This window comes from Pseudorca crassidens, chromosome 19 (genome assembly GCF_039906515.1).
Source record: "Pseudorca crassidens isolate mPseCra1 chromosome 19, mPseCra1.hap1, whole genome shotgun sequence".
In the NCBI taxonomy this organism is placed as follows: domain Eukaryota; kingdom Metazoa; phylum Chordata; class Mammalia; order Artiodactyla; family Delphinidae; genus Pseudorca; species Pseudorca crassidens.
This window is the reverse complement of record NC_090314.1, coordinates 16,332,554-16,359,736: the sequence shown is the minus strand read 5'-3', so window position 1 is coordinate 16,359,736 and position 27,183 is coordinate 16,332,554. Positions and strand designations below refer to the sequence as shown.

The window sequence follows — 27,183 nt, the reverse complement described above, 5'->3', positions numbered from 1 at the left end:
TCAGTCACTGTGCCCAGCGGGTGGGGATATTCTAGTCAGCCGGCCCCAGTCACATTCACCCTGAGGAAGAGGAAGGAAGGGCCTGTTTCTCCCACCCAGAAGAACTGGGCATGATTTCCTTGGCCCTGAGGGGGAGTCGTTCTCAAAGAGAGGGATGCTGGGCAGACAGAATGTACGTCCATCGTGAAAGGCCAGCAGAGGCCCCGGCCGTCTGGAGGCAGCTTTCAGGGCGCCAACTGCATAGCAGGGCAGCAGCACACCCGCTGTTCTCTGTTGAGTGAGCGTGTACACTCGGGCCTCTTCACATCCTCAGGTCTGGTCCATCCTGGACCTTCAAACAGAGTCAGCCTTTCTGTGGAGCAAGCTGCCGGGAGCACGTGGAAACCAACCTCTCTCCACCGTGTGTGTCCCAGAGGCCGCCTCCAGCCACTGACACCACTTTTCACTTCTCTTTGGCCTTTGGTCCCTGGATCCACAAATCCGCCTCTAATGTCTGCATTGGGCCCCCGTCACTATGGAGTCTCTTATCTGGACGTTTGACTCAGCTCAAGGCTTGGCCTGATTGTGCCTGCAGTGTCCAGCCTGTGGTCCTGCCAGGAGAAGGGCAGAGTGGCCAGGCTGGACCTGTCGCTTCTCCTAAAGTCAGAGCACCCACTCAGGATGAAGGACCAGTGGGTTCCCGGCACACCTGGGTATGTGGCGACCACTTTCCACAGACTCAGAGAGACTCACATCACTCCTACGTGATACAACCGGGATCACTCATTAGCACTTCTCAACGTTTTTAGCCACAGCATCTTCTCTTCAAAGGCTGTCTTCCCTGAAACTCCAGTAGAGGAAGCTGACAAGAGCAGCGTTGCCCTGGGCTAGGTTGGAATACATCCCCTTTACCCACCTCCCCCGCATTAATCAGCAGCCCCAATGAGGTACATGGCACCCAGTTTGAGAACCTCTTCATGATTACGTCCATCCATCCCTCTTTGTAGCACCTGATTTTGTCCCCCATGAGGGATAGTTGCTAGATGTGGTGTTTTTCTCACCACCAGATTTTTTTCTGTCATTAGCTTGTTCGCACTATGAAAAGGGCAAGAAGGGGATCCTTGTCACCTTCCTTCTCCCTGCAGGCAGGTGTCAGGCTGTCCCTTCATGACCCTTGTCCTCCTCGAGCTGCATGTGGGAGGCCACTCCATTTGCGGCATTCGTCACATTGTCTGGGCCTCGGTAAACCTTCTTCCTGGGGAGCTACACCCAGGTTGTTGCCTCGCCCCCAGCAGCTGAAGTTTCAGGAAGTCATGAGATGCTGACACCTCACGTATGACCACTGCCTGGAATGAATGGCTTTGATACCTTTCCATAAAATGTGCCCTTTTTAGAAACAACAACAAAAAATAAAATGATAACCAAAAAATAAATAGATAAAATAACAACAGCAAAATCCTTAAAACTTTTACGTAAAAGTGGCAAGACTTTAAAAAAAGAAAAAAAACAAAAAGAATGCAAACGTTCCCAAGGGAGGCCTCCCGCTAATAGAGAGTGTCCCTTATCTGTTCAGTTTTAGAAGATGTCATTGGGGGGACTTGGTCACCCGTGATTGGCCGAGGGCGGGCTTCAGCTGGGCTTCCCTCCACCGTCCACCGAGGAGAATCCAGGCCTTGGTTTGGCTCCAGCTGGGCCTACCCGCAGCTGCCGCTTATTGACTTAAGTCCCAGTGATTCCTCTTCATCAGGGTCGCCCCTGGCAACACGTGGTGGGCGGGAGCCGGACCTCCTCTGCCTGGGGTGCCAGCAGGGCCAGGCCCAGGCCAGGTCCCCTCGGTTCCCGGTAGGTGTTTCGGGGTCTTTGGCAACGAGGTGACGGGAAGATTTTGTATTTTGTGGAGCCAGGAGTTTTCCCAGAACTTTGCTAACACTCGGGAAGGGTGTGTCTGTGCTGGGAGAGTGTCGTTAATGGTTGACTTGTTTTTCCGGGTTACCCCAGGGCCTGCTGCTTCCCAGGAAGAGGTGGCAGGGGTCGGAGAATGGGGGGAGCCCCCCAGCCCCTCCCTGACAGTTGCCACACTCGCTGTACCATCCTCTGAGAGACCCCAGTGGACAGGGCTGGGTTTAGGGGTGGCTGGAGGAGGGGATGTGTATTTTGGAAAGTTGAGAGGCGGATCGGCCCAGGGCCAGGTGGAGAAAGGGGCCGTGTTACTATAACTGAGCAAATGGAACTTTCGTTAAATATTTTTATTGCACGTCACGCTGTGTGTAGGCACTGGAAGAGGGGCTGCAGCCCCCCAAGTGCTGTTGTTTGGGGTCAACTAGGATAAGACTGTGACAAGTCCTCAGAAAACTGTGGGACAGGACCAGAAAAACCAAGGGCCAGAAGGAGGCAAAAATAAAGAAATGCCAAGGCGGCGTTTCTTAGAGTGTGAGAGGATTTTTAAGTATATTATACAGTAATATTAAGTATATTCTACAGACGAGCACTTAAAACATTTTAATGACTATGTATTTTCATGTGCATTAGAACGTAACTTTTTAAAGTTCCCTTCTATTTATAGCAAATGATACGGTTTGCTGTTTATGGTGGAGATATAAAGTTTCCTTTGAAAATAAATTTAAGTAAAAGAGTGTGTTGATTTAAAGGAAAATATTAAGTAAAGAGTAGTACGGATGGCAGGTGGCATGGGAACGCCTGAGGTGTGGGAAGAGCGTGCTGGAGAAATTCACAGGCTTGGAGAGGAAAGGGCTCCTGGAGGAGTAAGCAGGGGTGGGGGAGGGGTAGGATCCAGCTAGGTGGAGGCGGGAGAGGGTGCAACGGAACTGGCAAGCGTGCAAGTGCGTGTGTGCGAATCTTGGTATAATCCATTTTAGTTGCGACGTATGAGTCGTGTCGAGACTGGAGGGTGGGTTTGGGCTGTATCGTGGAGGGTCTCGAATCCCAGGATACAGACTCCAAACTGGATTCAGGGAGAAGTGGGAGCCATTGAAGGTGCTTGAGGTGGGGAGTGCTTCATGACTATCTGAAGAGACTCGTTTATCTGTAGTGGGTACCAGGACTGCAGGCAGGAGGTCCAGGCAGGGGCCTAAGGAAAGAGAGCGTAAAGTGGCCAAACTGGAGCCGTGGCTGAGGACCAGTGGCTCAGCCCCCCGGCCTGTCTCCAGCGGGCTCTGGCTGGCTGCCTAGAGACGTTGGAGAGAGGCAGGTCTGGGGCAGAGGTCTCTCTGTAGGGAAGCAGTGGGAGCCGGGCAGGGGTGCGGCTCAGAGGTTGTGCATAGAGGCCTGGAAGGGAGGTGCGTGCCTCTCCGGGCTGGGCCCAGTGGCCTGTTCCTGGGGTCTCCTGGCTGAGTGTAGAATGTTCTGGGGGAAGCGGGTGGGGTCGGCTGAAGGAAGCTCCTCTCTGGGTCAGAGTGCTGATTCCTGCCCTGGGCCAAGATTTCATTCATCAGCTGGGCCCGTGGTCATCTGGGTTACAGATTGTGGTTGTTTGTTTAATTCTCCCAGACAGGCTTGGTTTAAAAAAAAAACAGGGTTGTTTTTGTTTTTCTTCCCTTTGAAGGCCTACTGTGTGCCAGGCACTGTGTTTGGAACTTTTACTGTGTTCACCCTGGACAAAACCTGCATTGTACGGAGAACGAAGCAGGGTGTGGGGAAATAGGACGTGTCCCAAACTATACAGTCGGTTCACTGCAGCGCCTGATTCCAAACTCACACACTTGTGTCGTTGTAGGAATGAGACTGTGGGCCAGATATGCCACCTGGGAGAGAGATTCACTGTCTGTGCCCCCCTGTCTGGCGTGGGGCTGCTCCATGCAGTGTGCTGGGGTGTGTCTGTAAAATAGGGGTGCTGGCATCCACCAGTGTTGTTGCAGGGATTGCATGAGTTATGATATAGCTAAGGTGCTGTGTAAGCGTTACCTGCTCTCACTGCTGTGAGACAGAAAGCTAGAGTTGCAATCCTGAACATCGGTTTTACTGGGAGACATTTTTGGGAGGATATCAGAGTCGGGGAGAAGCATTGTTTTGATTTTAAAATAATTAATACATATGGCTTAGGATGGGAAAATTTGACCTTGGAGACATTGTGCCTTTGGCCTGCCTGTTTCTGGCCACACTCCCCGTCCCTGGATGTCAGGGGATGTGCATGTAGAGAGAAGGGGAAATCTGTGTGCTTTTTCCTCTGTTGTTAGCCTTACTTAGGTGAAAGCTTGAGAATAAAGGTGCACCTTGTTGTTTCCCCTGGCTCCAAGGAGGCCCCAGGTCTATGATCTCACCTGCCCTAAATTACTGCCCAAAAGCTGTGTCCTAATTCCCTATGACCTTAACTAGCCATTCTCTGAGTTAGTTTCCAGCTCTAACATTCAGACAGGCTTCTTCCTTTCCAGCAGTTCTACCAGGATGTCTCTCTTCCTGGAATGCCTGCCTAATGCCTGCCAAGGCCTTACTTTTTCCTTTCAGCTCTCTGCCAGACTCTCCTCCACTTGGAAGCCCTCTGGGATTGCCACAGAGAGAAATCCTGAGACTGCTCTTTGCTCCCACTGTTCTTTGTGCAATCCCAGCGTCTATTAGAGCTATTGTCTGATTCATTCAGAATTCGTCTCGCTCATGTATAGTCCACACTGGGTATTCACAGCCAACAAAACAGAGGTGGCCCCTCTCCAGAGATTAACAAGTAAACCAAGAAATAGATGCACACATTCAAATTGTGATACATGCAATGAAGACCTATCCATCTTCAGCACTAGGCTGTGTCCCCCACCCATGAGGGCCACGTGGTGTGGACAGACAAGACGTTTGTGGACTAAAGGCCCGAACAGCATGCACTTTCCTTGTTTGCAGACGGGATGAGATCAAATTGTTAGTCAACACAGAAACAATTTGAAAGGTATGACACGTTATACAAATCTAACTGTAATAATATTAATATCTCAAGATTCTTTCCCATGGATGAAGATGAGGGCAATATTTTTTTTTCTCTGTAGAAGAAAATTTAAAAATTTTTTTTCCATTGTATTGGTAGCCTTTGACTTTAAAAAAAAGTTTTACGTTTACAGAAAAAAATTGAAACGTACAGAGTTCCCATGTACCCCCTACTTACCCCAATTTCTCATTATTAACATCTTGCATTGATGTACGTTTGTTACAGGTGATGAGCTGATAGCGATACATTATTATTAACTAAAGCCCATGGATTTCAGTAAGGGGTCACTATTGGTGTTGTACGTTCTGTGGGTTTTGACAAATGTATAATGACACGTATCCACCATGACAGCATCATACAGAATAATAGTTTCACTGCCCTAAAAATCCCCTGCGCCCCACCTATTCATCCTTCCCTCTCTCCCCCGAACCTCTGATCTTTTTGCTGCCGCCGTAATTTTGTCTTTCTTAGAATGTCATACAGTATGTATGTATGGATTGCTTCTTTCATTTAGCAATATGCATTTAAGGTTCTTCCATGTCTTTTCATGGTTTGGTAGCTCATTTTCATTTTCTTATTTATTAATTTCTTTTTGGTGGCTGATTTTTATTGCTGAATTTTATTCCGTTGTCTGGATGTACCACAGTTTATTTATCCAGTCACCTATTGAAGGACATCTTGGTTGCTTCCAAGTTTTGGCAATGATGAATAAAACTGGCATAAGTATTAGTGTGCCATTTTGTGTGTGTGTGTGTGTGTGTGTGTGTATGTAGGTTTTCAGTCCTCTGGGTAAACACCAAGGAATGTAATTGCTGGATCATATGGTAAGAGTATGTTTCGTTTTGTAAGGTACTGCCTTCCACAGTAGCTGGACCATTTTGCAATGAATGAGAGTTCCCGTTGCTCCGCATCCTTGGCAGCATTTGGTGGTGTTAGTGTTCTGGACTTTGGCCATGTAATAGGCTTGTAGTGGTATTTCATTGCTATCTTAATTTGCAGTTCCTTAATGACATATGACGTTGAGCATCTTTATGCTTATTTGCCATCTGTATATCTTCTTTGGTGAGGTCTCTGTTCAGGTCTCTTGCCCATTTTTAACTGGGTTGTTTGTTTTCTTATTTTTTGAAAAATAGTGTTTTCCCTGTTTAGAATCTTGTTCATTGTCTCTGACTTAGCTGAAGGGATAAGGAAAGATTGTGTGGGTAAGTGGGGGTGACTGGCATGGGACAAGGCCCCCAAACACACATAGTTCTGTTTAGTGCCAAGAAGTTGGGATACCCTTGAAATTCAGAGCTTGAGATTGGAGTTCAAATTCTGGGCGTTGTCACCTACTAACTCACTTCCTATGGCCTTGGGTACGTCATTCACCTCTCTGAGCCTCAGTTTGCTCCCCTGTGAAATGGAGCTGTTAAAACCTACTGTGAAAAATGAAGGTGATTCTATAGAGCACTTGGCACCAAGCTTGACGAATAGTAAATGCTCAGTAAACGGGGGGTCTTCTCATAGATAATTAGCAGACATACTTTTTGCTTCTCCTATGTGACATTTTGGGTTTCCCTTGTGTCCTAGTCTTTGAGACCCCAGAACCCACTAGAATTCCATTTGTGCTTACAGTGAACAGTTGGGGGGGGTGCATGTGGGGAGCCTGCCATGTCCCAGCAGGTACCCACTTCTCAGCCTCAGCCCTTCCCCAGCCTCCTCTCATTTCCCTATCGGGAGCCCCAGATGTGTTCCACTCATCTCTTCTTGGTCGCTCCTTCTATCCACCCTGTCCCCTGGGCTCCTGCTTCTCCAAGGCTGGCTATAAGTGTAGGCACCCCAGCTACTACCCATTTTGACTTGTCTGAGGATGAACCCTAGGCCCAGTAGGGATCCTGCTGGTGGCAGTGAGGAAGAGGGAGACAGGCAGGAAAATGACCAGGTTGGTGGGGTCCTCCCAGCCGTGGCTCTAGACTGGCCGGCTCCTGGCTCCTTTAGAGATGGGCCTTGGAGTTGATTTCTGAGGTGGCCTCACCAACATGTCCCCCACCCCTCTCCAGAAAGCCACATGGCCTTTCCCCTCATGCTGGCTTCTCTTCCCAGTCGACACGCATTCTGCTCACCAGGCATCTGCCCTGCCCAGAAATGACCTTGTCTGGGCATTTCCCACAGTACTGAATGGAAGGCTCGGAAACCATCCACATTCCCTGCAGGCTGCTGGGAGACAGGACCGTGCCTTCTAAGGTTCTTTGCAGAGCAGTCAGGCAAGCGGCAGGACTGGCCACAGGCAGAGGGTGAACTCTGCAAAGCCACTGCTCCCTCCCATCAGGGAAATAGCAGTTCAGTGGTTATGATCATAGTGGAGAGTAATAACAGAACATTATTATAATATGTTATTCTGTTATGAACTGACCTCCTTGGTCACTGAGAGAGTAAAATGAATTAATACACGTCAAATGCTTAGAGCAGAACTCACACACATTCAGTGTTAAATAAGGATGTCGGGTGGTATTGCCATCATCTGCTCGGACCCTTTCCCCAGGGCACCGCCACTCCCCTTACCCATCTCACAGCTCCTACATGCTTCAGTTCCCTCAGGTGAGCTTAGGGCAGGGGTCCTCAACCTCCAGGATCTAATGCCTGATGATCTGAGGTGGAGCTGATGTATAATAATAGAAATAAACTGCACAATAAATATAATGTGCTTCAATCATCCCGAAACCATCACCCCACCCCCGGTCCATGGAAAAATTGTCTTCCATGAAACCGGTCCCTGGTGCCAAAAAGGTTGGGGACCACTGGCTTAGGGGATTGAAGGGACATTTTGGGATGTCCTTAGCTCAAAGGAATGACCTGTTTTTTCAGTTTAGTAAAACGCTGTCATTGATGCTCCCTACCTGTGCTCTGCTGGGTACTGGGAGTTCCAGGCTAATAATACTGATGGTGGTGGTGGTGATGATGATAACAGTGATGATGGTGATGATGATGGTGGTGGTGACGATGATGACGATAACAGTGATGATGGTGATGATGATGATGGTGGTGACGATGATGACGATAACAGTGATGATGGTGATGATGATGATGGTGGTGACAATGATGACGATAACAGTGATGATGGTGATGATGGTGGTGGTGGTGGTGGTGGTGATGATGATGATGATTGCAGCCCTGCACCGAGAGCGCACAGTGTTAGAGGTCCTGTGCTAGGTGGGTTACCTGTACCATTTAAATCAGGGTTTTTCTAACTTGGCGCTTTGACGTTTTCAGCTGGATAATTCTACGTTGTTGGGGGCTGTGCTGTGCATTGTAGGATGTTTAACAGCATCCTGGCCTCTACCCACTGGCTTGTAGCCAGTGGCACCCCTGCCCCCGAGATGTCTCCAGACACTGCCACATGTCTCGTGGGGGAACAAAATCACCCCGATTCAGAACCATTGATCTAATTTATTCTTCCCAGCAGGCTGGGAGGCTGCTACTCATTTTACAGGTGAGGCAGCCGAGGCTTAGAGAACTGAAGGAAGCTGCCCAAGGTCACTGAGCTACTAATTCACACAGAGCGAGAATGTAGATCCCAGATACCTGCCCCAAGGAACAGACTCAGAAGGAACCATCTCCCTTTATCTTTTGGCAGAAGAAGAGAATTCATCAGCCATTGGCAGGGCCACGTAGGGTCCGTGACCAGGTTGGGACCTGCTTGGTCAGCCCGGCCTCCATTGCCAAATTCATTCAGAGCTAACGAAACCTGTGGCTGCTACCCATTTTCTGACTTGGTTTGAACCCAAGGAGCTGAATGTATTTATGTGGAGACTGTGTCTACAGGCCTCCAGCCTTGGCCATGACAGGGACGTCCCACTGCTTCTCCTTCCTTCAGACACAGCCCTGTTGCCTGCAGATGCCTGCGGGGAGAAGGAACAGGTGTGCACGTATGTTTCTGCAAATGGAGCCTCCTAGGCGCATCCTCCCACTGAGGCTGTGAATCTGGGTTTACAGTTTGTATGCCCAAAATACTCATTTGTAATTTTACTTTTTTTTTTTTTTTTTGGCTGTACGCGGGCCTCTCACTCTTGTGGCCTCTCCCGTTGCGGAGCACAGGCTCTGGACGCGCAGGCTCAGTGGCCATGGCTCACGGGCCCAGCCGCTCCGCAGCATGTGGGATCTTCCCGGACCGGGGCACGAACCCGTGTCCCCTGCATCGGCAGGCAGACTCCCAACCACTGCGCCACCAGGGAAGCCCTTACTTTTTTTTTTAACACTGGTTTATTATGAAAAATTTACAATATAAAGCGAAGTTGAAAGAAGTTTGCAGTGTACACCTGTATGCCCACCACTTTAGATTCTACTATTAACATTTTATCACACTTCTGTTTTCCTTGTCTGGACCCCAGTTCAGTGTCATCTCTGGCTGGTGGGTCAGTGAACACACTGTAAATTCTCCATGAGGAGAACACATTCATAACGTAGACAGTGGTAATCAGACAATATGGTCTTCATTAACCAGGTTAATAGGGGAGGTAAAGGGTCGTGGATGACGCTACTCACTGTTAAAGCAAAACTAGTGGAAACAAGTTAGTAAGTAGATTGGAAAGTTATTTAGTTAAAAATGTCTAGTATTTAATCCAGGCCATCTGAAAGTACAGAAATACTGCAAGTGCAATAATTTCAAACAATAAAAGTCATACAAATTGTCACACACAAAGAAGGCCACGTGCGTGAAATTCTAGATGACGTCCTCTTTCCCTTTTGTGGAGTCATCCTTTGTCTCAGAAATAAGCAAAGACCTTGGCAGATACTCTCTCCCCTTCCTCCACCAACCCCTGCTCCCTCCAGCCCAGATCCCCTGCGGGGAAGTGGGGGCCCTCACAGTCACCCCTTCAGTCCCCTCTCACCTTCCCCGGGTGGGCCTCAGCTTCTGCTTTGGGCAGGGAGGGGATGTTACCCCAGTTGGCACCGTCCTGTGAGACCACAGCACATCGTGTACTGCTTGGTACGTGTGATTCCAAACAACAGACACCTGGCATCAAAACTGCTGCGTTTTAATTATGAAAACTTTTTCAAGCTTTTTACTGTGGAATTATTTTAGGCTTCCATGAAAGTTGCAAGAATGGTTCAGAGAGTTCCTGCATACCCCTCACCCTACTTGCCCTGTTAACATCTCATATAAGAATATAACCGTTCTCAGTTTTTCCTTATTGTTCATGACCTTCATGTTTCTGTAGAGTCCTGGTCAGTTGTTTTATAGCATGTCCCTCTGTTTGGATTCGTCTGGTATTTTCTCATGATTAGACTGCAGTTAGCATTTCGGGCAAGAATACCACCCAAACGATGTTATGTCTTTCTCAGTACATTGTTTCAGGAGGGACGTGATGTCCGTATATCTTATCCCTGGTGATATTAGTCTTGATCACTTGGTTAAGGTCGTGTCTGCCAGCTTTCTGCCCTGTAAAGTTACTGTTTTTTTATTTTGTAATTAATAAATATCCAAGAGAGATACCTTGAGACTATGTAAGTGTCCTGTTTCTCCCCAGACTTTTGCTTACTAATCTTAGTGTCCATCCATGTCCATCCATGGACACTGCAACAGTTATTACTGGGGTGTTTTAATGCTGATTCTTCTGTCCCTTCATTCCTTCTGTCCAAGACAGACTGCAGATATATTGCAGGTTCAGTTCCAGACCACTGGGATAAAGCAAATGTCGAAATAAAGTGAGTCACAAATTTTTTGGTTTCCCAGTACATATGAAAGTTATGTTTACATGATACTGTAGTCTGTTAAGTGTGCAATAGCATTTTGTCTTAAAAAAAAACAATGTACCTACCTCAATTAAAAAATACTTTATTGCTAAAAGAAGCAAACTATCACCCGAGCCTTCAGCAAGTTGTAATCTTTTTGCAGTAGTAACATCAAAGGTCACTGATCACAGATCACCATAACAAATATCATAATAATGAAACAGTTTGAAATATTGTGAGAATCACCAAATGTAGCACAGAGACACAGTGAGCAAATGCTGTTGGAAAAATGGCCCCGATAGACGTGCTAGTTGCAGGGTTGCCACAAACCTTCAATTTGTTAAGAAACACGGTATCTGCAAAGCGCAATAAAGTGAAGCGCAACGAAACGAGGGGTGCCTGTATTTATTCATTGGTGCCCTTCTGTAAGAGAGAGTTGGCCCCTTTCCCTATTAATTTATATATTTATTCAATTATTTATATCATAAAGACTCACAGATATTTATTTTATCTTATGGGTTATAATCCAATACTACTGTTATTTTTTTTGTTGTGCAAAGTGTTCCACCTTTAGCCTTTGAGAGCTCATTATGGAAGTTTTACTGTGAAAGTTTGCAACCCTTACAGAAAAGCTGGACAAACAGTATAAAGAAATCCCTCCACCTAGATTCAGTCATTCTTAGCATTTGACCATGTTTACTTTCTCTCTCTCTTTCTCTCCCCTGCCCCTCTCCCGCAGTGTTTTCACAAATGCACCATCTGTTGTTTTTTATTATTGAGGTTAATTTGCAGTTAATCTGTCCCCAGGCCACCAGAGGGTGACGGTAAAATGTAAGTGGCCAGTTCCTTGTCCCCTGGAGACTGTGTAGCTGGTTGCCCTGTCCAGACCCCCGATTCATTCTTCACTGTGCCCCACGCTTTGTTTTTTAACAGCTTTATTGAGGTATAATTCACATACCACAGAGGTTACCCGTGTAAAGTATACAATTTGGTGGGTTTTGGTATATTCGCAGATGGGAGCAGACATCACCACAGCCAGTTTTAGAACATTTTCATCTCCACAAAGAGAAACCCCGTATCCTTTAGCTATTACCTGTCTTCCTCCCCATTAAGCCCTAGGCAACTACTAATCTATTTTCTGTCTCTACAGATTCGCCTATGCTAGACATTTCCTATAAATGGAGTCATGTGCTGTGTTGTCTTTTGCAGCCAGCTTCTTTTAGTGTAATGTATTTGAGCTTCATAGATGTTGTAGCATGAATCAGCACTTTTTTATGGCCAAATAATATTCCGTTGTTGGTTATACCGCATTTTGTTTATCTGTTCACCAGTTGATGGACATTTGGGTTGTTTCTACCTTTTGGCTAGTGTGAATAGTGCTGCTATGAACGTTTGTGTACAGGTTTTTGTTTGAAAACCTGTTTTCAGTTCTTTTGGGTCTATACCTATGATTAGAATTGCTGGGTCGTGTTGTAATTCTATATTTAAATTTTTGAGGAACTGTCGAACTGTGTTCCACAGTGGCGACACCACTTTACGTTCACACCAGCAATGAATGAGGGTTCCCATTTCTCTACATCCTTGCTAACGCATGTTATTTTCCATTCTTAAAAGTATAGGGGCTTCCCAGGTGGCGCAGTGGTTGAGAGTCCGCCTGCCGATGCAGGGGACACGGGTTCGTGCCCCGGTCCGGGAGGATCGCACATGCCGCGGAGCGGCTGGGTCCGTGAGCCATGGCCGCTGAGCCTGCGCGTCCGGAGCCTGTGCTCCGCGACGGGAGAGGCCACAACAGTGAGAGGCCCGCGTACCGCAAAAAAAAAAAAAAAAAGTATAGCCGTCCTAGTGGATGTGAAGTGGTATCTCACTGTGGTTTGGGCTTGATGGTCTGTTCACGTGCTTTTAGGCGTGTGTGTATCTCCTTTGGAGAAATGTCTATTCAAGTCCTTTACCCATTTTTTAACTGAGTTGTCTTTTTATTGTTGAGTTGTAGGAGTTCTTTATATTTTCTGGATACTAGCCCTTTATCAGATATGTGATTTGCAAATATTTTTTTTCCGTTCTGAGTTATCTTTTCACCTTCTTTTTTTCCACTTTATGAATCATTTCTAGTGCACTCTACATGGCCATTTGAAACGATTCCTGTTTGGGTGCATGAAGGACAATTTAACTACAAACATACTTATACATATCTTTTGTTGCACAAGTGAACACATTTTGAGGGGTGAAAACATTTCCAAGACCAGAGTGGCAGCTTTTTTAACATCCTTACCTTCCAGGGTTACGTAGTCACATACTCAACTTTAGAGATTCACACCCATGAGAGAAAGGTGGGCTGTGCTGGCCGTATGGGCCTGGGTAGCAAAGTACCGGCAACGAAGCCACCCATTTTGTTCAAAATCTTGAAAGGCAACGTTTATTAATAGACATTTGTATTTACCTCTCAAACACCTGAGACAGACCCGAGCTATAAAAATCAGGACAATAATTTGAATCAGGTTTACAGAAGTAGGGAAGTTATAGGAAGTAAGAGATGGAAAGCAATAAGAATTCTGCTGTTTATGAAATTGAATAAAAGGTGTGTATGGTGAGCCTTTGTTCTTTTAATATTTTTCTGTAAATATACCATGAAAATATTGAAATAGACGTATGTTCAGGAAAACATTTAGGATTAGCATTGGTTCTTTGGTGCACAAAATTTTTGAATGTCGACGACATCCACTTTACTTTTTTTCTTCTGTTGCTTATGCTTTTGGTGTGTGAAGGGGTATCCCATTGTGGTTTGGGTTTGCATTCTCATATCTAAGAACCTACTGCCAAGTCTGAGGTCGTGAAGATTTGCCCCTCTATTAACTTCTAAGCGCTTTATAGTTTTAGCTCTTACTTTACAGTTTTAGCTCTTACTTTATAGTTGTAGCTCTTACTTTATAGTTGTAGCTCTTACTAGCTCTTTGATCCATTTAGAGTCCATTTTGTAAATGGTGTGATGTAAGGGTCTAAGTTCATTCTCTTGCATGTGGCTGCCCAGTTTTCATAGCACCGTTTGTGGAAAAGACTCTTCTTTCTTCCCTGAGTGGTCTTGACACTCTTGTTGAAAACTCAGTTGGTCACAGATGTATGGGTTTAGTTCTGGACTCTCAGTTCTATTCTGGTGCACGTGTTTTGAGTGTCGTCTGGGCACGAGGTGCGTCCTGCTCTCAGGGAGTGTTTGGTCCCGAAGGTGAGGTCAGACGCTTTCGTAAACCACCCAGAACTGGGAAGTGCTGGGAAGAGGTAAAAAGTGTTCGTGGAGATGCCGAGGAGGGAGTCGTTGCTTCAGGCTGGGGCAATGGGTGTGGACTGGGGAGCAGCAGGGGGGCTGCCTGGAGGAGGCCTGGGCTTAGTTACAGGATATGACGCCAAGTGTTTCTGTTGGTCTGGAGATAAATTTGGCAAGGTGGCGTAGAGCCTGTGGATGGCTGTGCACTCCCACGTGAGGACATTGGGCTTGATTTGGAAGTGTCTGAGCAGAGCCGGGCCTTTGCAGGGCCCCTCTGGTGGTGGGGAAGGCTGGGTCGGGGTGGGGGGGTAGCTAGGATGCAGGGGAACCGCTTAGGATCGTAGGGTGACTGAGCTCTGCGTGAGCTCCTGGGTCAGGCAGTGGGAATGGTGGGGAACAAGGGGCTGTCAGAGACCTGTGGCTTCAAGCCGCTCTGCCCTGTGGGCATAGGTGGGGCACAGCAGCGCTTGAGCACCTGCTGCCCATCTCCCGGGCCTCGCACCTCTAATCCCAGCCACTGGCTGCCTGCTCTGGGAAACCCACGCCAGCCTGCATCCTCTGCGGTACCTCCAGCTCTGCTCCAGCCCAGGTAACTGAGCCTTCTCAGAACTCCTCTTCGTCCAGTTCCTGCAGGTCTCGGTTTCTGTGAATTCCTGGCACATTCCTGAGTGCTGGGAGCATGGGAGAGGCTTGGGGAGTGCGCCCTGGCTGATTGCTTTCATGAGGTGCCACACGCTGCAGCCAGGGCTCCTTGGGGGCAGAGAGGGTGACAGAAAGTACCAGGAGCCAGCTGCGTGGCCTTGAGCGAGTGGCTGCACCTCTCGAGCATCAGGTCTCGAGCCTCTTCTCATGCCATCCCCTTGGGGTTGTGATGAGTTTCACTCGGTCAGCCTGTGGCCAGCACCTGGCAGGTAGGCAGTACCCTGTAAAGTCGGCTGCCTTCCCTTCCCAGTTAGGCAGTTCAGGGCCAGGCTGCGCATGTGCAGCGAATTTTGATTTGCGGTCTCCTTCTAAGAGCCTCCAAAACTACCTGCAAAATGCCGGTGGTCCTGTTTGGCCTCTTCCCCGCTCACCTTCTCTGTACCAAGCCACATTCTGGGGGTGGTCCCCGCTCTCACTCTCAGATGGCCCTCCGCCTGGCTTGAGTCTTTGGCAGTCCTCACCGTGGTCGTTCGTGATGGGCACCCCCAGTTCTTTGGGGTCTTCACCTCTGCCAGAGGAACAGGGCATGTGCAGAGAAGTTGACAGCTGGCACCTGGGCAGCACGTACTTAACCTTGGAGCTGGAACAGGGAACCGCCTGTTTTTGTTTCCATGAACGGGAGAGGACAGCTGGCCACAGATAGCAGCGAGGTCAGCAGGGGTTGCCTTGCCTCCTGGCTTTATGCAAACAGCCAGGGCCAGGGTCCCCGCCCCGGCTCCGGGGAAGTAGGCGGAAGAAGTGGGCTGAAGGACCTGGCAGAGCCTGAGAAGAGCCGCCTAGAGCTGGTATCCGGGCAGGGCTGTCAGAGGCCGCTGCTCCCGGGACCTGAGCACACGGAGGACTACCCTGTCGTCACACCTGAGGCTTGGGTGAGAAGGGGTGGGCCTCTTTTCCTTCCAGAGGCTTCTCTGCTTCATGGAGAGGTTTCTCTTGGGCTCCTCCAATAAGCAGCTGTCAGGTGTGAGCTGAAATCAGATTTCCTTTGCAAAAACTCTGTCTGCTTGGGACTTTCCACACAAATTGCTAAGATGGAAACAGGCTTATATTTCTGCGTGAAAAGACAGATAGCCTTCACACCCCTCGGTGTGCACCCCAAGCCAGGTGCCTGGCAGCCCCTGGGATGGACGACTTGGGCATTTTCTGAGCAGAGTCCCCCGAGCCACGGACACCTGCTCACCCTGAAGGCTCGATTTTATTCTGGTAACCTATGAGCTGAGTTTCAATTCCATCTCCTGTTCTTTATTTTTTGTGCCATCGACTTCTTTTTTTTTTATTTTTTAAAAAAATATTTATCTTTGGCTGCACTGGGTCTTCGTTGCTGCACTCGGGCTTTCTCTAGTTGCAGCGAGCGGGGGCTACTCATCGTTGCGGTGTGTGGGCTTCTCATCGCGGTGGCTCCTCTTGTTGCGGAGCATGGGGCTCTAGGCGGGCAGGCTTCAGTAGTTATGACACATGGGCTCAGTAGTTGTGGCGCATGGGCTTTGTTGCTGCACGGCATGTGGGATCTTCCTGGACCAGGGCTCAAACCCGTGTTCCCTGAATTGGTAGGCGGATTCTTAACCATTGCGCCACCAGGGAAGCCCGCCATAGACTTCTTTTTTGACAGTCTGGTGAATGCTATGGAATGTTTCTCAGAATAATGGCTCTAAATGCACAAACAGGATTACAGAGGATGCCAATTATATTGACTTATCATTATCAGAATTTTTTTTAAAAAAACAAGCTTTTGATACAGTAACCTATGTACTTCTTTTATTTTATTTTATTTTATTTATTTTGGCTGCACCAGGTCTTAGTTGCGGCATGCGGGATCCTTTAGTGGCAACATGCAGGCTCATAGTTGCGGCATTGCGGACTTCTGAGTTGTGGCATGCGGACTCTTAGTTGCAGCATGCATGTGGGATCTAGTTCCCTGACCAGGGATTGAACCCAGGCCCCCTGATTGGGAGCGTGTAGTCTTACCTGCTGGACCACCAGGGAAGTCCCTGTGCTTCTTTTTTGAATCATTAAGTAAACAGCCTTGCAGTAGGTCTAATAACTATTGTAATTTTAAAGTAGTGGTGAGCATGAATAATATTTTGAGGTGTCTGCAGGTCAGTATTGTGGTATGAAAATATCTATGATTCTACCAATGACTAAGACACAGGTACTTTTAGAATGACTGTGGTGTGTCGCCTATATTTATAATGAAAGGAAATAGGTGATTTCAGTTATAGGTTAATGAAAATGAAGATACAGTTTGTTCCCATCCAAGTTCATGGCTCCCTTGTTAAGAACTCCCAAGACAAGCAATGACCAAAGGAGATTGTTTTCCTGAATCCACTTTTTGCATCAACCATGACAACTCCCTGTTTTAGATGTAAACCTCTCTCCTGGTCCTGAGGACCCCAGGAACTCCAGGGGGCATTTTAGACCAGCTTAAACACCTATGTGTAGGGGACATGTTGAAGGGGGACATGTTGAAGTCCTAATGCCCAGAACCTCAGAATGTGACCTTATTTGGAAATGGGGGCATTGCCGATGTAATTAGTTAAGATGAGGTCATATCGGAATCTCCTTTGGTCTTAATCCAACATGATAGAAACACAGGGAGACGGCCACGTGGAGACACAGAGGGAAGAATGCCATGTGAAGATGAAGACAGAGACTGGCGCAAAGCAGCCATGAGCCAAGGAGCACCCAGCATTGCCAGCAGACAGCAGAAGCTAAGGGAGGTGCTTCTCTAGACAGATTCTTCTCTGGATCCTGCAGAGAGAGCTTGGCTTTGCCCACATCTCGGTTTTGGACTTCCAGACTCTAAGACTGTTGTAAGCCTCCCAGCTCGTGGCACCTGGTTACAGCGGCTGTCGGAGACTAATACCACGTGGTCCAGCGGGGACTGGAGCACTGCTTTGGGCGCGGCAGCCAGCCTACGAGACTTCCCTCCTTCCCGTGTGTTCAAGGGTGAGTCCTGCCTGAGGAGTCTGGTTGCCCCGGAGCTGGCCGCCGTCAACTCTGTGATCGTCTTGATCTGGGACCTCCACCTGCTCTGTTTCAGGCCTTTTAGAAATGACAGAAGTGAGCTGTGCCTCTGGGCACACGTAGGCAGAGCTTGCGGCTGTTAAAATCGGAGGGCTGGCACCTGAAGTGAGAGGGGTAAGAAGTGGGATGCTTTGCATCTTACTTCGGTTGGAGGCTGCAAGTACTGTTGCAGCCTGGAAGTGAGAAGACAGTTTCAGGGAGACAAAGAGACGGGCAGGGATTTGGGTCCACTGGAGTGGGCATTTGGGGTGAGGATTTACTTCCCCGGGGAGAAGACCCCTGCAGCGGTATGTGGGGCTCCTAGCTGTGCACCTTGTGGGGCCTTCTAGGGGGTACAGGGAGCTGTCCCGGCTCGCCCTGCAGTCGGCTGAGGTGTGGCACGTGCCTGGTGCAGAGTCAACACTCAGAGCTTGTTTGTTGAATGAATGATGAGGGCAACGAAGACAAAAGCAGTGCCACTTGTCTTTCTGAGGCCAGCAGCCCACTCGGCCCTGTGCCTCAGTGGGGATGTGCCCTGGGGCATCTAGGATGGACTGCTTTTTGCAGAGCACAGATAGGAAAGGCTGCAGGAATCTGAGCTAGGGCTGAGGGGTCTTAGAGAGCCCCACCCGAGAGGAGGAACCTGAGTGGGCCATGAGGACAGGTAGGGTGCCCTCACTTGTCTGACTCTTCCTAAGTCACCCTTAGAAAAATGCTCCAGAAGTAAATTCACCTGTAAGCCCAAACCCTGCTCTCTGACACACGAACTCTGCATTTTCCTTGTGGGCCCATGACTGTTATATTGTGTGTCTATGATGTGGTCTACACGTCTTGCACTTACTCTTGCTGTAAACCCTTTTCCAGATCATTTGTCATTTTTAACATTGACTGTGACATTGTACCAGATGGGCTACTGTTGACCATTCAAGAGTTAGAGCCCTTTGGGGATTTCCAACTTTTTTTTTTTTTTAATATGTATTTATTTATTTGGCTGTGTCGGGTCTTAGTTGCCGCACGCAGGATCTAGTTGCGGCATGCAGGCGGGATCTTAATTCCCTGAGCAGGGATCGAACCCGGGCCCCCTGCATTGGGAGTGTGGAGCCTTGCCCACTGGACCACCAGGGAAGTCCCTTCCCACAGTTTTAGCTGGTATAAACTGCTTTGCAGAGTGGGCCTGAGGCAGGATGGGTGAGACCTGCTCAGTGCAGGGGCCTGCGTGTGGCTGGGAGGAAGGTTAAGGGGCGGGGGGAGGTCACAGTGCCCAGCCTTTAATTCTAGTCTAGGGAGGCTGGGCTTTATTCCATGGGCTGTGGTAGACTCTCGAAGGTCAGTGTTCCTTCTGTAAAGGGGGACCTGCATCCTGTGTCCTGAGAGCTGCCTTCTTCGTGGGGTTAACAGAAGTAAAGACCCACCCGCTCTGGGACACAGAGTGGAGTGAAATGCTGAGGGGAGACAAAGGGGGTCCATTCCGAGTTGGGGTTCGGTGGGGAGGAGAATCCCCAGAGGGTCGGTGCTGGGCCTCTGCAGGTAGACAGTGTACAGGGAAGGCGGGTCATGGGAGAACTTCCAGAAACAGAGCCGAGCAGCCAGAACACATCCAGGCTCCCAGCGATGAGAGTGGAGACCCTGCGGAGGGATGTGGTGGCAGGTGAGACCGGAAGGATGGTTTGGGCCAGATCATGGACGGCCTTCGCGCAGCTTGGGTTTTTCCCTTCGGCACTGAGGAGCCATCAAAGGTTTAGAGCAAGGGAATGGCATGGTCTGACCTACACTTTAAGGGTGATCTCTCTGGCTACAAGTGAAGGGGGTGAGGTGAGCCTCAGGAGGTCCAAAGGCCAAGTGGGAAGCTTTTGCCAAAGTCTGGGCAAAGATAGGGGGAGAATCGAATGGGGAGGGGGAGAGAAGTCACCCAAGGAAGCACATCTGGCACGGTGCCCGCTGATAGGGTGACTCCTAGGGACGTTTGTCAGGCAGTAGCTTCCCCGGGACTCCTGTCTCATCTCCTGAATCCTCTCCAGCCTTGCTTCGTGCATAATTAGCCCAAGAGAGGTTCCCTCGGATTTCAGACAGGCCTTCGATGCTTCCTGTCTGAATCTTTCATCCTCCGAGTGCACTGTGACAGGTGGAGGAAACATTGATGTCTCCACTCACCGTATCTTGCTGCTATTATCATGTTTCCCGAATCATAGTAACGGAGCAGATGTCAGGGCCTGTTGCTAAGGGTTCCCTGGAATATTAATACCCTGGGTGTAGAACTGCAGGCTCTTAGACGGTGTCTTTGAGGCCTCGGGAAGCACGGGCTGGGTGGCCAGTATGCTTTTATATTCGTCCCTGCTTTTTCTCCCTCCTTTAGCCCCTCATTTCCTCCCCCTGACCACCCCCCACCCCGCCACCCCTGCCCAGGCACAGTTGGTTGTCCAAATGGCAAACCCAGCAGCAGCAGTGAATGGGCAGCCACCATCCCCTCCCACACCCGGGGCAGGCATGACTAAAGGATCACAGTGTTCTTTCCAGAGGCTGATGCAGGCTCCAGCTCCTTTCCTGTGTGACTCTCCAGGCATCGGCTCAGATTTGGCACTGGGATGACACCCCTTTTCCGGCCCTGTACAGGCCACCCGAGATGACTCCCGGGCCCTCCCCCAGACCCCTCTCCTCTGAGCTTATCCTCTGGCACGTGGGTGGGGAGCAGAATGGGTTTTACTTGCTTCTTGTGCCTCCTGTTTTGCCTCCCTCATCTGGCCTTTTGGCTTTTCCACTGCTCACAGTTTGCAGATCAAACTCTAAACAGCTCTGGGAGGTTGGACGCAGCAGGATATTGAGACCAGGGTTGGGATTTTGTCTACCAAATGCCATTTGTATCAGTTATCTATTGCCATGGTAATGCCACGTAACATCCATTCCCTAACTGGGTGGCTTATGACATTTCTTTATTGCTTCTGAGTCTGTGGGATGGCTGCTGCTCTTGCCTGGGCCTCATGTCTCCTTCATCCTGGTTCAGCCACTCCCAGAAGACCCACCTGCACCTGTGTGGAAAGATGCACTTTTGTTCTCTCTCAGTGGCTGTTTGGACCCGGCGTCCTGCACTTGTTGGTGATTTGTGTTTGCCTTTGCACGTGGTGTCCCCTCCTAGACCCTGCGGCTCCTTTCAGCCCTTCCATCCCCCCTGCCTCTTTCTTGCTGTTCTCCCTGTATCATCTCTGCTCTTCCCACAAGGTCAGACCCTACGCTCCATGAACGCTCTTCCATTCACATCCCAGCCTGGGGCGTCAGACATGGCTCAGTTGTATGTACCAGTGAAAGTTTCCCTGAAATAAAACCAAGGAGGTGAAAACACCAGGGTCTGAAGGTGAAAAGAGAACCCCACCAGGAGAGGTGCGGGCGATGAGGAGCTGTCCTTGCTTGGTAGTTACCTTTGTCCCTGTGGTCCTGTAGGCAGGGCAGAGCCTCCGTGGGTAGGTGTGATCCTCTCGAGGGGCAGGTTGTTTTGCCCTCCAGTATCTTTTTCAGAATCTGGTACATCTCAGAGACAGCTGCAGGCTAGGAACGTTTTCCAGGCTGTGTTAAAGAGACTGTAAGATTTGGAAGGTTGGGTCAAACGGCAGTGTTTTCCTGGGTTAGTAATGATGTGAGCTGTTCTTTGGAGTTTACAGGCTCGTGTTTTCATTTCATCTTCTCTGAGGGCCTGTGTGGGGGTGGAGACCCCAGCCCTCTGTAGAGAGAACTCGACTGGCGAGGTGTTACCTGACCACCGGGTCACCGGGCTCTCAGGCCGGTGTGGCTTCACCGGATTCTAAACCCACAAAGTCCATTAAGAGGGAGAAGCCTTCTTTTAAGTAGACGTGAATGTTTGCAGAGAAGTGGTCTTTTTTTTTTTTTTTAAGTGATTAGGACTGTACACATTATTAAAAGCAACTTGTTGGAGATTTACAGACAGATTCTTCCATCTCTGAGTTCTGAGTTTGAAAATACAAAAGTCCACATGAGGCGGACGGGACACAGCTGCCTGCAGCAGAACTTTTTGTAGTGAATGATTCTAGATGCTCTTTGGAGGTGCAGTTCAAAAAAAAATACACTTCCTTTCCCTTTGGGGAATTTATCCTAAGGAAATAATCAGAAGTGGGCACAAAGATTTATCTCCCGGGATATCCATTGTAGGGCTGAAGATAATAGAATAAAATTGGAAACAATCTGTGTGCCTCCCCCAGGAGGCAAATGATGAAATATATCCAGGATACGAAGTTGCAATTAAGAATCATGTTTTTGAGGACTTTTAATAAGGTGAGAAAGTGCGGTATGATAAGGAAGCAGGGCAAACAGCGTGTGTAGTAAGAACCCAATTTTATTCAAAATCTGTGTACAGACACCTAGGAAACCATGGGAAGATCTTCCACGAAGACGGTGAGTCTTCATCTGGGGGTGGGTGCTGAGTGCGTTTAGGGTGCATGTTCGGCCGTGCCCGGGAGAGCCCACGGGAGCTTGCATTTTGACTTGCCCAGTGGAGTCGGCTGTGACTCCGTCATTTGCCTGCAGCAGCTAATGCCATGGTGACACGCTTTTGGCTTTAAGGAGCGGAGAGTTGATCTCCCTGTAAGAAGGTTCGCTTTCATAGACCTGCCTTGGAAGTTTCCTGGGGCTCACAAACCTCTACCCCCTAGGAATCTTCTCAGGAAACCAGCACCAGGCAAGTTGTGATTCTGTCCCCCCACGGGTCCCCTGAGCCCTTGTGCTGCAGGGTTTAGAAGCGCTGGGGAGGGTGCTGCTCAGCTTGTCTCGCCCAGCGGGGTGCAGGCGGCACCCGGAGGCCCTGGTGGGCCCCTCTGCAGGGAGGTGGCTCAGACAGAGCACCTGGGCGCTCACTACCACGTGGGGAATCCTGAGGAGCAGACTGCCTGGGAGTGACCACGCCACAGGGCATAGTGAGAGCCCAGCCCTGCTCCGAGCATGTCTGGCTTGTTGTCTGAGTTCCTGCTTGTCTGGGAAAGGCCATTTGTCTGAGGAGATCAGCTCCACTGCAGTTTATTCACTAAACACCTACTTTGTAGCCGGCCATGTGCAGGGATGGAGAGAGGATGCAGGCCCCCCAGGGAGCCCACGAACACGTGCACACACACACACACACACCCATCCTTCAGCCTCTTCCCTCACAGCTGGAAGGACCTCCGAGACAGGCCGGGCCCCAGGTGCTGCTCCTCTCCTCGTTTAGAGCAAGGCCAGAGCCCCCATGCAGCCCTCTGCCTGCAGACCCTGCTGCCTCTGCTCCCCTCCAGGCTCTGGGCCGTTTCCACTTGTGAATGTGTGGGTTCGCCTTCCTGCTTTTTACTTACCTTCTTTAAGCCCCTGTTTTGGTCCCTCATCATTTGATTTTTTTTTTCCAAGTTGGATCTATACTTCTCTTATGCAAAAATCCCATTCTTTTTTTTTAAATTTCTTTCTTTATTTGGTCGCTCCGGGTCTTAGTTGCGGCTTGCCAGCTCCTCTGTTGTGGCATGCGAACTCTTAGTTGCAGCATGCATGTGGGATCTAGTTCCCTGACCAGGGATTGAACCCGGGCCCCCTGCATTGGGAGTGCAGAGTCTTACCCACTGTGCCACCAGGGAAGTCACCTCATCATCTGATTTTTGTCCAGGACAGATCGAAGTGTGTCAGTACAAGGGTGCGGTCCGTATTCAGTTCACAGGCACTGCCCTTTGGAAGTCTGAAGGACCCAGCTCTTAAGAGGGCCTGGACCTTGGGAAGGGCACCTCCTGCCCTGCTCCTCCTCGAGGCCCCGGCCGGAGGCGGAGCAGAGCCCAGGAGGTGTGTTGGGTGGTTGTGAGCACACAGCTTGGCAGAAGAGGGGGTGCGGGAAGCCGGGGACAGGGGCCGGCTGGCGGCCGAGGAGCTGGCAGCCAGCTCAGACTGCAGAGGTTTGGGGAACCTAAGCTGACTCTGTCGGCGGTTTCCTAAGACATGTTTCCCCAAGCTGCCCTTCCCCTCCCCCCACCTGTCCCGAGATCGCTCCGCGTGGGCGAGGGACAGCTGTGCCTTCCGAGGTGCCAGCCACAGCCCGGGGCAGGCCCCTCAGTCCCTGGACGGGGCGTGAGTTCTTGCTCGGAGCCACGGCTGTGGACATGCTCAGCCGCGAGCTTACCGTCGTCGAAGACCCTGCCACCAGGGCCCAAGGCCCCAGGCCCCGGCAGGGGACGTCTCTCTCATCTCCCTGCACCTCTCTGAGGTGTTGGGCTCCGTGGGCTCATCTTCCTCAAAGCTCCGGAAGCGAGAAGGGTGGGGGACCCAGGATGCCTCCTCCTCCCTGCCCCGGGGACCAGGCTGGGGTGGGGACTCAGATCCCCCCACCAGGTTGGAGCAGCGACCAACCTCTCACCCCAGGATCCTTCTCCAGTCCCCCGCCTGCTATCCCTGCATCCCTCCTGCAACTCAGCGGGTGGGAATCTGTTGGAATTGCCCAGGGCAATCCCTCCAGCCTGTCTGTCTCAGCTCAGTCGGGTACTGATGGGGAAACTGAGGCCCAGGGAAAATAACTGATTGTTCCTGGTCTTCCAGTAAGTTTGCATAAAAGCCAGACTCTCCAGGTCTTTTCTCTCCCAGTTGAGTCATCCTCACTGCCACGAAACCTTTCCCTTCATACTTACAGCACAAGGTGGCCCGGTGCAGAAGAAGTAGTATTGGTTAAGGGTTAGCAGACCTGCATAGGTGTGACCTTTTCTCAGTCTCTCATCCTCATTCTTCTGTCTTCTGCCCAACAAAAAATAATTAGATTGAGGAAGAACAGAACAGAGCCTGTGGGTGGTTGCAGAGTCATTTTGGCTCAAGTTAAACAAAGCAGGGCTTCCCTAGTGGCGCAGTGGTTGAGAGTCCACCTGCCGATGCAGGGGACGTGGGTTCGTGCCCCGGTCCGGGAAGATCCCACATGCTGCAGAGCGGCTGGGCCCGTGAGTCATGGCCGCTGAGCCTGCGCGCCCGGAGCCTGTGCTCCGCAACGGGAGAGGCCACAGCAGTGAGAGGCCCACGTACCACCAAAAAAAAAAAAAAAAAAAAAAACCCAAAGAAAAGGAATAGACCTCAGATGGGTCAGAGGACAGATAAATGTTAGTTCTCTTGTCAGTGATCCCAAAACTCTGGCCCCCTAAAAAGTGACCCAGGGACTTCCCTGGCGGTCCAGTGTTTAAGACTTCGCTTTCCAATGCAGGGCATATGGGTTTGAACCTGGTCGGGGAGCTAAAATCCCACATACCTTGCGGCCAAAAACCAAGACATAAAACAGAAGCAATATTGTAACAAATTCAATAAAGACTTTTAAAATGGTCCACATCAAAAAAATAATAAAAAAGAAGTGACCCAAAGGGGACAAAAGAAGTTCATTCTTTAGAGGTTCATTTGGGGGCAATGTGTTTGGGGCAGTGAGGAGCTGCTGCCTCTCCACCTGTGTTTGCTGCTGTCTCCTGGACGTCCCTACCTGTCCCGCTGTAAAGGAGGTGAAGGTTCGAGCATGAGAGCACAGGGTCCCTTCTTTCTTCCCACCTCCTCCCCCGACTCAGGTCCACTCCCTTTTGGTTCAGAAGCTTCTGCAGATGATGGAATTCCCACCCTGAGATTCCCTGGCTTGCCCCTCCCTCTGGGTCACCACTGGTGCATCCCTGCTTTTGTGAGGGTGCCTGGCAGAGCAGAGGGGCCACCTGCATACTCACTGCACCCAGCTACAGCAGGGTGGGTAGGAAGGCTCAGGGCCTTCTAGTGCTGGGAGCAGTGGCCCAGACACGGTGCCCCCTGCAGGCCACGGCAGGAATGGCAGTGCCTATGAGGTGATGGACACCTAGTTAACCCTGGGCACAGCCTGTCCCTGTTAGGGACATTCCATCACTTCCATTTCTTGAAGCTCCCAGAATATTTTTTAAAATAATAAGGAAACAGGGTTACTGAGATGAGTGTGTTTTAAATGTTTACTTGGAACAGAGTAACGCTTTTCACACCCATGCAGCAGTGTGACTGCGCTATTCACAAGATAACAGAACTTATTTAAAAAAACAACAAAACAATCATGAGAGATTACTACAAGCAACTCTATGCCAATAAAATGGACAACCTGGAAGAAATGGACAACTTCTTAGAAATGCACAACCTGCCAAGACTGAATCAGGAAGAAATAGAAAATATGAACAGACCAATCACAAGCACTGAAATTGAAACTGTGATATAAAATCTTCCAACAAACAAAAGCCCAAGACCAGATGGCTTCACAGGCGAATTCTAGCAAACATTTAGAGAAGAGCTAACACCTATCCTTCTCAAACTCTTCCAAAATATAGCAGAGGGAGGAACACTCCCAAACTCATTCTACGAGGCCACCATCACCCTGATACCAAAATCAGACAAGGATGTCACAAAGAAAGAAAACTACAGGCCAGTATCACTGATGAACATAGATGCAAAAATCCTCAACAAAATACTACCAAACAGAATCCAACAGCACATTAAAACGATCATATACCATGATCAAGTGGTGTTTATTCCAGGAATGCAAGGATTCTTCAATATACGAAAATCAATCAATGTGATACACCATATTAACAGATTGAAGGAGAAAAACCATATGGTCATCTCAATAGATGCAGAGAAAGCTTTTGACAAAATTCAACACCGATTTATGATAAAAACCCTCCAGAAAGTAGGCACAGAGGGAACTTTCCTCAACATAATAAAGGCCATATATGACAAACCCACAGCCAACATCATCCTCAATGGTGAAAAACTGAAAGCATTTCCACTAAGATCAGGAACAAGACAAGGTTGCCCACTCTCACCACTCTTATTCAACATAGTTGTGGAAGTTTTAGCCACAGCAATCAGAGAAGAAAAGGAAATGAAAGGAATCCAAATCAGAAAAGAAGAAGTAAAGCTGTCACTGTTTGCAGATGACATGATACTATACGTAGAGAATCCTAAAGATGGTACCAGGAAACTACTAGAGCTAATCAATGAATTTGGTAAAGTAGCAGGACACAAAATTAATGCACAGAAATCTCTGATATTCCTATACACTAATGATGAAAAATCTGAACGTGAAATCAAGAAAACACTCCCATTTACCATTGCAACAAAAAGAATAAAATATCTAGGAATAAACCTACCTAAGGAGACAAAAGGCCTGTATGCAGAAAATTATAAGACACTGATGAAAGAAATTAAAGATGATACAAATAGATGGAGAGGTATACCATGTTCTTGGATTGGAAGAATCAACATTGTGAAAATGACTCTACTACCCAAAGCAATGTACAGATTCAATGCAATCCCTATCAAACTACCACTGGCATTTTTCATAGAACTAGAACAAAAAATTTCACAATTTGTGTGGAAACACAAAAGACCCCGAATAGCCAAAGCAATCTTGAGAACAAAAAACGGAGCTGGAGGAATCAGGCTCCCTGACTTCAGACTATACTACAAAGCTACAGTAATCAAGACAGTATGGTACTGTCTTGATTATGTATGGCACAAAAACAGAAATATAGATCAGTGGAACAGGATAGAAAGCCCAGAGATAAACCCACGCACATATGGTCACCTTATCTTTGATAAAGGAGGCAGGAATGTACAGTGGAGAAAAGAC

General features: G+C 49.0%; 1 protein-coding gene across 4 annotated transcripts in view; it reads left to right on the top strand.

Annotated features, from left to right (window-relative positions):
• Positions 1-1,630: 1,630 nt before the first annotated feature.
• RPH3AL (rabphilin 3A like (without C2 domains)) overlaps positions 1,631-27,183 on the top strand; it is a 126,162-nt gene continuing 100,609 nt past the window's right edge. Inside the window, exon 1 of one of the 4 annotated variants that reach the window (XR_010937629.1) lies at positions 1,631-1,821. The gene's annotated coding sequence lies outside the window, so the exon portion shown is untranslated. The remainder of the gene's footprint in view (positions 1,822-27,183) is intronic. The other 3 variants (XM_067716719.1, XM_067716720.1, XM_067716722.1) reach the window with 3 other exon arrangements.